A 10,027-nucleotide genomic window follows, 5' to 3' on the forward strand; every position below is an offset into this window, starting at 1 on the left:
TCCGTTTCCGACATTGACCCAAGAGTGACTGCAATTTTAGAGGAAGTACAGTAGAGGTTCACAGGTCCCCGAGCACGACACACAAATGGATCGGGACGTTTGGCGTTTGATATACCAATTGCAGTTCTGGAAAATTACGTACTTTGTGGATTATCAACAAGTCAAATTGCAGCGACGTTCGGAGTCTCAAAGAGGACAGTCAGGAGACTCATGAAGCAAGCCAGTTTGAGGTAAGTGTACTACATTCACAAGTTGTCAACTTATTCAGCGATCTCATCCACGTTTAGTGCCATATTTCTTTATTATCGGTAATGTATTTTGTGTAGATAGAGAGATCTCTCTTCAACGATGAACGACAAGGAACTGGACCGCATTGTAAGTGAAGTCCACATCCAAATTCCGGCTACAAGTTCATGCGTGGCCATCTGAATGCAAGAGGTGTGCGTGTTCCAAGTGAGTAAAACGATATGAGCAATGTTTTAATTCGTTTTAAAGTATTGCTTCTTTGAAATCAATTAGGGAGCCTAGCTGATTTCATGCATCTGGGATTTTATCTGCAATCTGCTGAAATTTAAGTTAGCAACTTGGTTTGTTTCTGTCGTGTGTTGAATAACTTTTATTTTGAAGGCTTTGGCTTTGCTGCACTGAAACTGTTTTACACACATGACTGTATATTTGTTACTTATAACCTGACCATTGCTTCAAAATAGGATACCTTAAGAAATCCCAGAGGTCAATTTTATTTTCCTTCTGTCAATCTCAAGGCTGCAAGAGTCTTTACGCAGAGTCGATGCAGAGGGAATTCAAATGAGACGGCTCAGGTTGCATGTTTCAAGACGACGACAGTATTCTGTTCCAGGCCCAAATTCTTTATGGCATATAGATGGGAACCATATACTAATCAGGTCAGTGATCGTATTCAGTAATCTGTACATCTTTCTCTAGTTAATATTGAATACGATATGCTTTACCATAAACTTTTTTTTTGTCTGTTCACAACTGCCTGACAGGTGGAGATTTGTTGTCCTTGGCGGGGTGGATGGATTCAGTCGTTTAGTGGTCTATTTGACTGTGGCTGGCAATAACAGAGCTTGTACAGTCTTACAAAGAAAGTTTCATAGCTGCTGTTAATCAGTATGGGCTGCCTTCAAGAGTCAGATCTGATAAAGGGGGAGAGAATGCAGATGTGGCAGAGTTCATGATCAGGAGCAGGGATACTGACAGGAATTCACACATCACAGGCAGAAGTGTCCATAACCAGCGGTAAATACACATTTGGATCACAATATCACCAGATGAGTGTATTTCTTTATAATGTCACTAAGAAATAATTTGATACATTGCCAATTTTATCCTAAGCACAGAATTGAAAGGATATGGAGAGACGTTTATCAGCATTCCCTGGACCTCTTCTATCAGATCTTCACTTCACTTGAAGCAAAGGGAACACTGAATCCAGACAACGAAGTTCATCTTTTTGGACTGCACCGGATCTTCCTTCCACAAATTCAGCAAAGCCTGAACTCTTTCCAAGATGCTTGGAACTGTCATGGCCTTAGAACTGAAAGGAACCAATCACCACAACAACTCTGGAGACGTTACAGAGAGCAAGGCCCGATGGCAGATCCTACTGAGGTTAAAGAAAGAGTTGTACCTTTTTGATATGGAATTCATTATGAGAGGGGACAAAACCTTTGAGAATGGCCTATCACACACAGAAAGCAGCACCCCAGGTTATGTCATTTTAAGAAGTCTAAATGGCCACTGTTGGCTTAAAGAAAGAGGTTTAAAAATGTCAGCATGATGTACCTAGTGGAAGTAAAATAAAATAAGTAGTTCAAAAACTAAGGCTGGAGCTTCCATTGTCTGTTCAAAACAGGAAGTTTCAAAGCCTATGTTGAACAGAGTACCATTAGAAGGAGTAAAAAAAAAATACAATTGGGTCATGAAGCATCTTAAAGCCTTCTGTTCCCATCACTGCTAAATACCTCATGTCACCGGTTATAAATTCAAAATTGATCATATTCCTCGTCCTTTCAGGTTGAAGCTACCTTTTGACAGCTGCAGTACTTCCAGAAATTGAACTTTAAGTATCTTTAATGAAGATACATGAACTCTCGTCACTGGTACACAGAATGGATAACATCAATGCTGTGTTCTTCACACTCAGATGAGTGATACAAAAATGTTTAAAGGATGCATAATAAAACAGATGCCAAAAACTGCATGGTATTTGTGTAGTTTCACTGATACAGAATTTGTGTCACTTAAACCTCCTGATCAGTGCATTCAATAACTTTTATCATTTAAACATTTCTCGTTCCCTCTCCTCATCAGAGTCCCTTGCATCTATCTTCATTCTCAGTGGTTTCCCAAATGCATGTTTCCTTCACAAACTCTCTATGTAAACCTTGGTAGCTTGAGCTGGTTCCTTAATAAGCTCCCATTCTAGAAATAAATAAAAATGAAAATAAAGTAATAGATGTCAGAGAGACGTGTTGTGAGTTTGCAAGTTACATGAAACAGATATCTACTCGTTATCCATAAATATATGATTCATATTAATTAATGAAATGCCAAGTTAAAAAAGGAAGGAATTAGCTTTCAAACCAATAGGTTCAAAATAACTTATGAGCAAGGGAAAAAAAAAAAGACTAATTCCAATATTTATTTGATCACATTTTCAGGTTTGGTTAAAACAACCCATATTAGGGGCGGCATGGCTTAGTGGTAGAGTGGTCGTCTCCCAGCCGAAAGGCCGTGGGTTCGATCCCCCGACCATCAAGACCATGTCTAAGTGTCCTTGAGCAAGACACTGAACCCCCGGTTGTTCCTGATGCTGCGTCATCAGTAGGTAAATGACTATAGTTAGTGCAAAGCGCTTTGAGTACCTAAGGTAGAAAAGCGCTATATAAGTGAAAGTCCATTTACCAAAGTCCATTTGAGGCTGTCTTGTGTATCATTGAATGACTAAGTTCTCGAAATTACTTTTGTGCAAAACAACTCAGAAAATTATATCAAATTGGCCTAAATACTGGGTCAGTCCTTTTTTGACTTATAGTTGGCTTTTTTATTTAACCCAACCATTTGTTGAATGTAACATTCTGAAAAACAATATTTTTAACATACACTATAGTTGTGTTATAGTGCTAGTATAGATTTGTCTACATATGTTATTTTTCAATGAGACTCTTTTACACACAACTGGAGAGGAATTCTATTGTGATGATATAAACCTTCTTCTGTGTCCGTATGGTTCAGTGCCTCAGTGTTAGTCACTCCTGGTATGACTGCACTCTCCGCTGATGTTTCAGGCCTCTCTGGAACAGTCATTGACTGAGGCTGTCTCTCTGTCATTTTCACTTTGGCCTGCCTCTTGATGTGTTTTTGATTCCTCTGTTGATGTCCTTGAAATGTACAAAATATCTTCCTATTATCTTGATTGTGTGCTCGACACTCTTGAGACATTTGTTTCGGAACAAAAATAATATATACTAATCTTGCAGAATGGTAAAAAGCACCCACCCATTGCAGCTCAGTCTGTATACCTTCATTCCTGAAAAGGGAACTGCCTTTTCACAACTGAGACAGGGGACTTCTGGTCCAGAGGCCTGTTGTGAGTGCTCCTAACGACAACAAAATAGTTTTAAATAATGATTATAAATGAACAGTAAACATTGCTTTGACTATTGAACGTGAGTCTCTGTAAATATACGTAAGGCTGAAATGGTAGATCCTGCTGAAGTGGACGTATGTAAATTGTCGCCTGTCCGATCATCGTTGATGGCTCTTTCAGGTAGGCAAGTGTGTATCCAGAGCTTGGACACGGAATCAATCCAAGGTTTCTGCTGCGAGTAAATCCCGCTATCTTTAAAAGTTCAAAACGTCCTCAGTTTTGGAGCTTTGGAAATACTTCAAACAGTTCAGATGTGACAACCATACTTTACTCATGCCCACTCACAACTGGAGAAAGAGCAGGCTCTTTTTGTGGCAGCGGCATGCAGTGTGGCGACTGTGTGGCAGCTGCCACCGAGAGCCACGGGTAGCCACACTTGATGCCACCAGTAGCCACTCTTTCCGAGGCATTTCCATGTTCGTCTGTGGCTGCTGCCACCGGTAGCCACACTTGATGCCACCAGTAGCCACTCTTTCCGAGGCATTTCCATGTTCGTCTGTGGCTGCTGCAACCGGTAGCCACACTTGTTGCCACTCTTTCTGAGGCATTTCCTTGTTCCCTCTGTGGCTTGGCTTCACCTCCACGTTATTCTTTTTCGTGTTAGACTTGCAATGTATTGTTGTTGGTTTGTATAGTTGCTTTTATTTCACCCATTATTGTGTGGATTCCTCTTTCGTCGTTGCTGCCATTGCATTTTCCTCGGTCTTTTTTTTTTTTATAAATATGTTTCTCTTATTTTCATTTCATGTATGTTTTTTAGATGTACTGGTATTGTATCTTATTTAGTGTGGACTGTGTTTTCATTTATTCACATTTGTATTATGTTCTATCACGCAATGACCGGAAGAGGCGTCTCCAGAGTTACTACGAGCGATGCAAACGAGTAGTCACGGTCGATGCAAATGAGTAGTCACGGTCGATGCAAATGAGTAGTCACGGTCGATGCAAATGAGTAGTCACGATCGATGCAAATGAGAAGCCACGAGCTATCCAATGAGCTGCAAGCAATGGCCGACATTTCACCGGCTATCCAATGCGCGGCAGGTAATGGCTGACTGGGCGTCGCTATATTGTAATACCCGTCGCCCAGCTGTCCAGTGAGCTGCAAGCAATGGCGGACGGGGCGTCTCCCGACGTGTCTTGAGTATGCAAATGAGTAGGCTGTTACCAGTATGTTGCTCAGTTTTAAGGTTTTTGGTTGTGTCCCCCTAGCGTTGTTGTTTTTTTTGTTAATTTTTGCATTGTATTGCATTTTTTTATATATATTTTATATATTTAATAATAATAATAAAAAAGAGTCGCGATGGATGCAAACGAGTAGTCACGATCGATGCAAATGAGTAGTCACGGTCGATGCAAATGAGTAGTCACGATCGATGCAAATGAGACGCCACGAGCTATCCAATGAGCTGCAAGCAATGGCCGACATAGCAAAATGTCATATTAATTGAAACTAAGACGTTTAGCAACACGCATTCACAATTAATTATTATTATTAATATAAAAACGCAATACAATGCAAAAATTAACAAAAACAACAACAACGCCAGGGGGACACAAACCAAAAACTTACAAACTGAGCAACATACTGGTAACAGCCTACTCATTTGCATGCTCAAGACACGTCGGGAGACGCCCCGTCCGCCATTGCTTGCAGCTCACTGGACAGCTGGGCGACGGGTATTACAATATAGCGACGCCCAGTCAGCCATTACCTGCCGCGCATTGGATAGCCGGTGAAATGTCGGCCATTGCTTGCAGCTCATTGGATAGCTCGTGGCTTCTCATTTGCATCGATCGTGACTACTCATTTGCATCGACCGTGACTACTCATTTGCATCGACCGTGACTACTCATTTGCATCGACCGTGACTACTCGTTTGCATCGCTCGTAGTAACTCTGGAGACGCCTCTTCCGGTCATTGCGTGATAGAACATAATACAAATGTGAATAAATGAAAACACAGTCCACACTAAATAAGATACAATACCAGTACATCTAAAAAACATACATGAAATGAAAATAAGAGAAACATATTTATAAAAAAAAAAAAGACCGAGGAAAATGCAATGGCAGCAACGACGAAAGAGGAATCCACACAATAATGGGTGAAATAAAAGCAACTATACAAACCAACAACAATACATTGCAAGTCTAACACGAAAAAGAATAACGTGGAGGTGAAGCCAAGCCACAGAGGGAACAAGGAAATGCCTCAGAAAGAGTGGCAACAAGTGTGGCTACCGGTGGCAGCAGCCACAGACGAACATGGAAATGCCTCGGAAAGAGTGGCTACTGGTGGCATCAAGTGTGGCTACCGGTTGCAGCAGCCACAGACGAACATGGAAATGCCTCGGAAAGAGTGGCTACTGGTGGCATCAAGTGTGGCTACCGGTGGCAGCAGCCACAGACGAACATGGAAATGCCTCGGAAAGAGTGGCTACTGGTGGCATCAAGTGTGGCTACCCGTGGCTCTCGGTGGCAGCTGCCACACAGTCGCCACACTGCATGCCGCTGCCACAAAAAGAGCCTGCTCTTACTGCACAACTGAGCACATAAAAAACATTATTCATGTTATGGACATTAAGCTGGAGTCAGATATTAATTTATCATGTGATTGACTTTGAATGAAATTCTGAATACATTTGCAATATTGTTGTTTGTTGTTTATTTTTTTTTCTTGGGTGGGGGGGATTTGGTATCGCTATGGTAACTACTGACCTGAAAATGTTAATTTTTGCTCCCCAAGTCCGGCAGCAAGAAGGTGAGCTTTCAAGGTCATGTCTGGAACTTTATCTGCCTGGTGGTCAGACTTGTTTAGCCGATTTGAAATGCTGGTCTTCTCGGCCTTTTAACTCTATTCGCTCCAGCGGAATTACAGTATATGGCGCAAAAAGTCTTGCTACCTCGGCTGCAACAGAGAAATATGTCGCACCTTTATTTTCAAACTGGTGTGGTTCTGCCAGCAAACGAACAGCATTCGGCAAAATTACCGAGCGTTATGCTCGCCTAATTGATAGTCGTAATGAAACAACCAAATACATATATATTTTTAAAACGAATTCAAACGTGAAATAATAATGGATATTTGGCTTACCTTGGACGGGTGTTCTTGAGGGAGTAGCAGGTCTCTGCTGCTGCAACTGAGCCGCCATGGGAGGCTGAGTTTTGTGAAGTGCTTCTTCGATTCAATTTGATGCCTCTCTATGTAACTCTGTGCAACGTTTTGCCATTTTTCACCTCTCAAAACAATGGGACAAGCACGTGCACATGATGTATTCGGTCTTGAACTTTTTCTTGTTCGCCGTCGACTAATTATAATTAGGGATGACTACCAATCTAGGAGCATTTTCCGCCTCCTACTGGGCGTAAGATGACGATGATATTGATGTAGAAAATAAACCCGGCAAAGAATCGGTATAACAAGCGCTCAGCTGAACAAATGTTGTTGTTGTTATTATTATTATTATTATTATTATTATTATTATTAATAGGATTTTTCTTGATATTCCTTGAGACAGACAACCATGGGTTTAGTCGTTTGGCCTGACCATTCAAATAAATGTAAATGTTATCGTGCCATCCAACGTATTGGACTACATTCATCCTCTAAGTCAATCTTCTCTGAAATTGATTTGTTTTGGCTTGAAGAGCGGGTAACCAATCAGGTGTTAGGACCCGCCCATTAAACTTTGACGAGCGAGCTTGACAGATAAGCAAAGGATGAAACCTAGCAACAGCGTATCATTAAATATAAGTGTCATTAAATAATTAAATGTGTCATTAATTAAATAAATGTGTCATTAAATAATTAAATGTGTCATAATGAAATAAATGTTTTATCAATTCAATGAAACGTTTAAATTAATTATTTAAACATTTATTTAATTGTCACTTTTAATTAATTAATGACACATTAAATTATTTAATGACACTTACATTTAATGTTTGAATGGTACATTTATTTATTGAATTTTGGCACTTTTGGTCCTCCATAGTATCGTTTTATCGTTATTTCTTTTGTCACCACACCCGCCTGACATGCAACTGCATTATGCTCCTAACAGTTTCCATATCGTCTTCATGCTCTCTTTTGGTCGTGCCATCATAAAAGCAACACAAAAATGCACGCAAATAAAAACGAGTCATATGAGGAAGCAGGATGATTCACTGCTTTGTTTCAGCAAAAAATAATTGAAAAATAAAAATGGAGACGTCATGTCCACTGTCGCTTGACAGTTTCGACATCCATGACATATGTGTGTGTGACATGTTAATGAGCTTGAGTGACAGCTGATAGTCATTACTTTATTGACAAGGCAAAAGAGGCAAAAGAACAAAAGCTCCAAACGGAGTAATTTTGGCCAGCAAATATTGATACAATATATGTGGTATGACACAAATAAATTGTGAATGTCTAATTAATGTTGATTGAAAGCATACATTATGGCAACTGACGAAAGTTATTTCTGATAATGATGTAAAGACAATGTATTTGGGAAAAGAGATGATTTCTTACGTGATAATGAGAGGAAATAAGGGAATAACAACCACGCCCTGTCGTCTACATGTATCGTCATCGTTTGTTTATTTAAAAAAAAAGTCTCACCTATATGAAACCACATACTGCGGTTTCCAAGTCATTAGGCGGCAGAAATGTCACAAATTCTGTCCAGTTCGAAAGAACTTTCCCTCTGAGGTCACCAGTATCAGAAGTCTTCCGTGGGAAAAAGAATAGCGCGATGACGCAAATCCCCGTTGAAGCTGAGCACGCGTGTCCACGAAACCGGAAGCTAGGGCAAATCTCCATTTAGGCTGGAGGTTTTGAAACATTAGATTATGATTAAAAAAAACAACAACAAAAAACAAAAAGCCCGGCCACATATAGCAAATAGGACAAAACGGAAACATTTAATGCCCGTTTGCAAGAACACCTATGTGTAGGCAAGGCCCGAGTTGTGTCCTTATCCCCCCATCACCTTTGTTTTCAGGGATGCTAATTGTTACCCAGGATCCCCTGGCAAGTCAAACCTGTTACAAATACAGTGGGCCCCTGTGTTACGAACTTAATCCGTTCAGCGGCTACGCTCGTAACTTGAACTGCTCGTATGACGGGCAATCCAAACCTATGTTAATTAGTGAATGCGTGCAACGTGTGCAAAAACCTTAGGTAAAAACATCACGACTTTATACACATATTAAAAATGAGTAACGTAATTTACAGTACAGTTAAATTAAATATCATATACAAAGGAAAAATTACACTTACCTTTGGGGCGACGTGACTTGAGCTGGGTGGAGGCGGAGGGGAGCAGAGACCAACCCGCAGAATTTATTTATTTATTTTCTTAAACGGGAACTTTTCTCAAACTAAAACATATCACCGGCGATTTCCTTCTCTTTAATCCATAATAGAAGAAGCCTCTCAATTTTGTTGTCGATCGAGGTCCGTCCCCCGGCAAGGAAAGTCTTACCCTTAGAAGATTGCCGAGCGGTTACGGCCATACTCACGAGGAAGGTTAACCATGCGTGCGCCTCCTTCGTATTTTTTTTATTATCTCCTGCTTCGTTTCTATTCTCATCATCCTCTTACTTCTTCCTTTACCGCCACTAGCAATTTTAGAAGCATGTCTAACAGATAGAGTTTGCAAAGTCTTAACAACATTCCTTCCTTCCGTTTTTGACTGATTTTCTCTCTTTCCTTCCGTCCCGACCAGCTGTGCCATCAAGCTAGATGAAGGCGTTCGACTAATAGCATATCGGCATCTCCGTGACTGACACCGTGACTGAAACAGTGACTGTGACATTGTAAGAGCAATAGCATATCAGCGTTACCGTGTCATGCGTGAGCAGTAGACTTCATTGATGTAGCAAAGCGAGGTCAATTATACGTACACATTGACTGGCAACGCGTGATGAAATTATAGTTAAAACCATCACGAATTTACACACATATTTAAAATTAGTACGATAATCTACTGTACAGTTAATATAAATAACATGGATATACAACGGATAAATGACATTTTCCTCTGGGGCGACATGACTTGAGCCGAGTGGAGAGGGAGGTGAGCAGAAACCAACCCGCAGAATTTATTTATTTTCTTAAACAAGAACTTTTCTCAAACTAAAACATATCACCGGCGATTTCCTTCTCTTTAATCCATAATAGAAGAAGCCTCTCCATTTTGTTGTCGAGCGAGGTCCGTCCCCCGGCGAGGAAAGTCTTGCCCTTAGAAGATTGCCGAGCGGTTCCGTCCATACTCACGAGCAAGGTTAACTATGCATGCGCCTCCTTCATATTTTTAATATCTCCTTCTTGGTTTCTATTGTCATCATCCTCTTACTTC

At 40.6% G+C, this 10,027-nt stretch overlaps 1 pseudogene across 1 annotated transcript; it reads left to right on the plus strand.

The window, feature by feature from the left end:
* Positions 1-348: 348 nt before the first annotated feature.
* LOC148411268 (uncharacterized) lies at positions 349-2,494 on the plus strand (annotated as a pseudogene). The gene is made up of 5 exons (XR_015868000.1): positions 349-375; positions 437-453; positions 765-905; positions 1,011-1,263; positions 1,365-2,494. The product of XR_015868000.1 is annotated as an uncharacterized LOC148411268 (transcript).
* The last annotated feature ends 7,533 nt before the right edge of the window (positions 2,495-10,027 follow it).

Source organism: Hippichthys cyanospilos, chromosome 15 (assembly GCF_059441005.1).
Source record: "Hippichthys cyanospilos isolate Australia breed blue-spotted pipefish chromosome 15, RoL_Hcya_1.0, whole genome shotgun sequence".
Taxonomy (NCBI): Eukaryota; Metazoa; Chordata; class Actinopteri; order Syngnathiformes; family Syngnathidae; genus Hippichthys; species Hippichthys cyanospilos.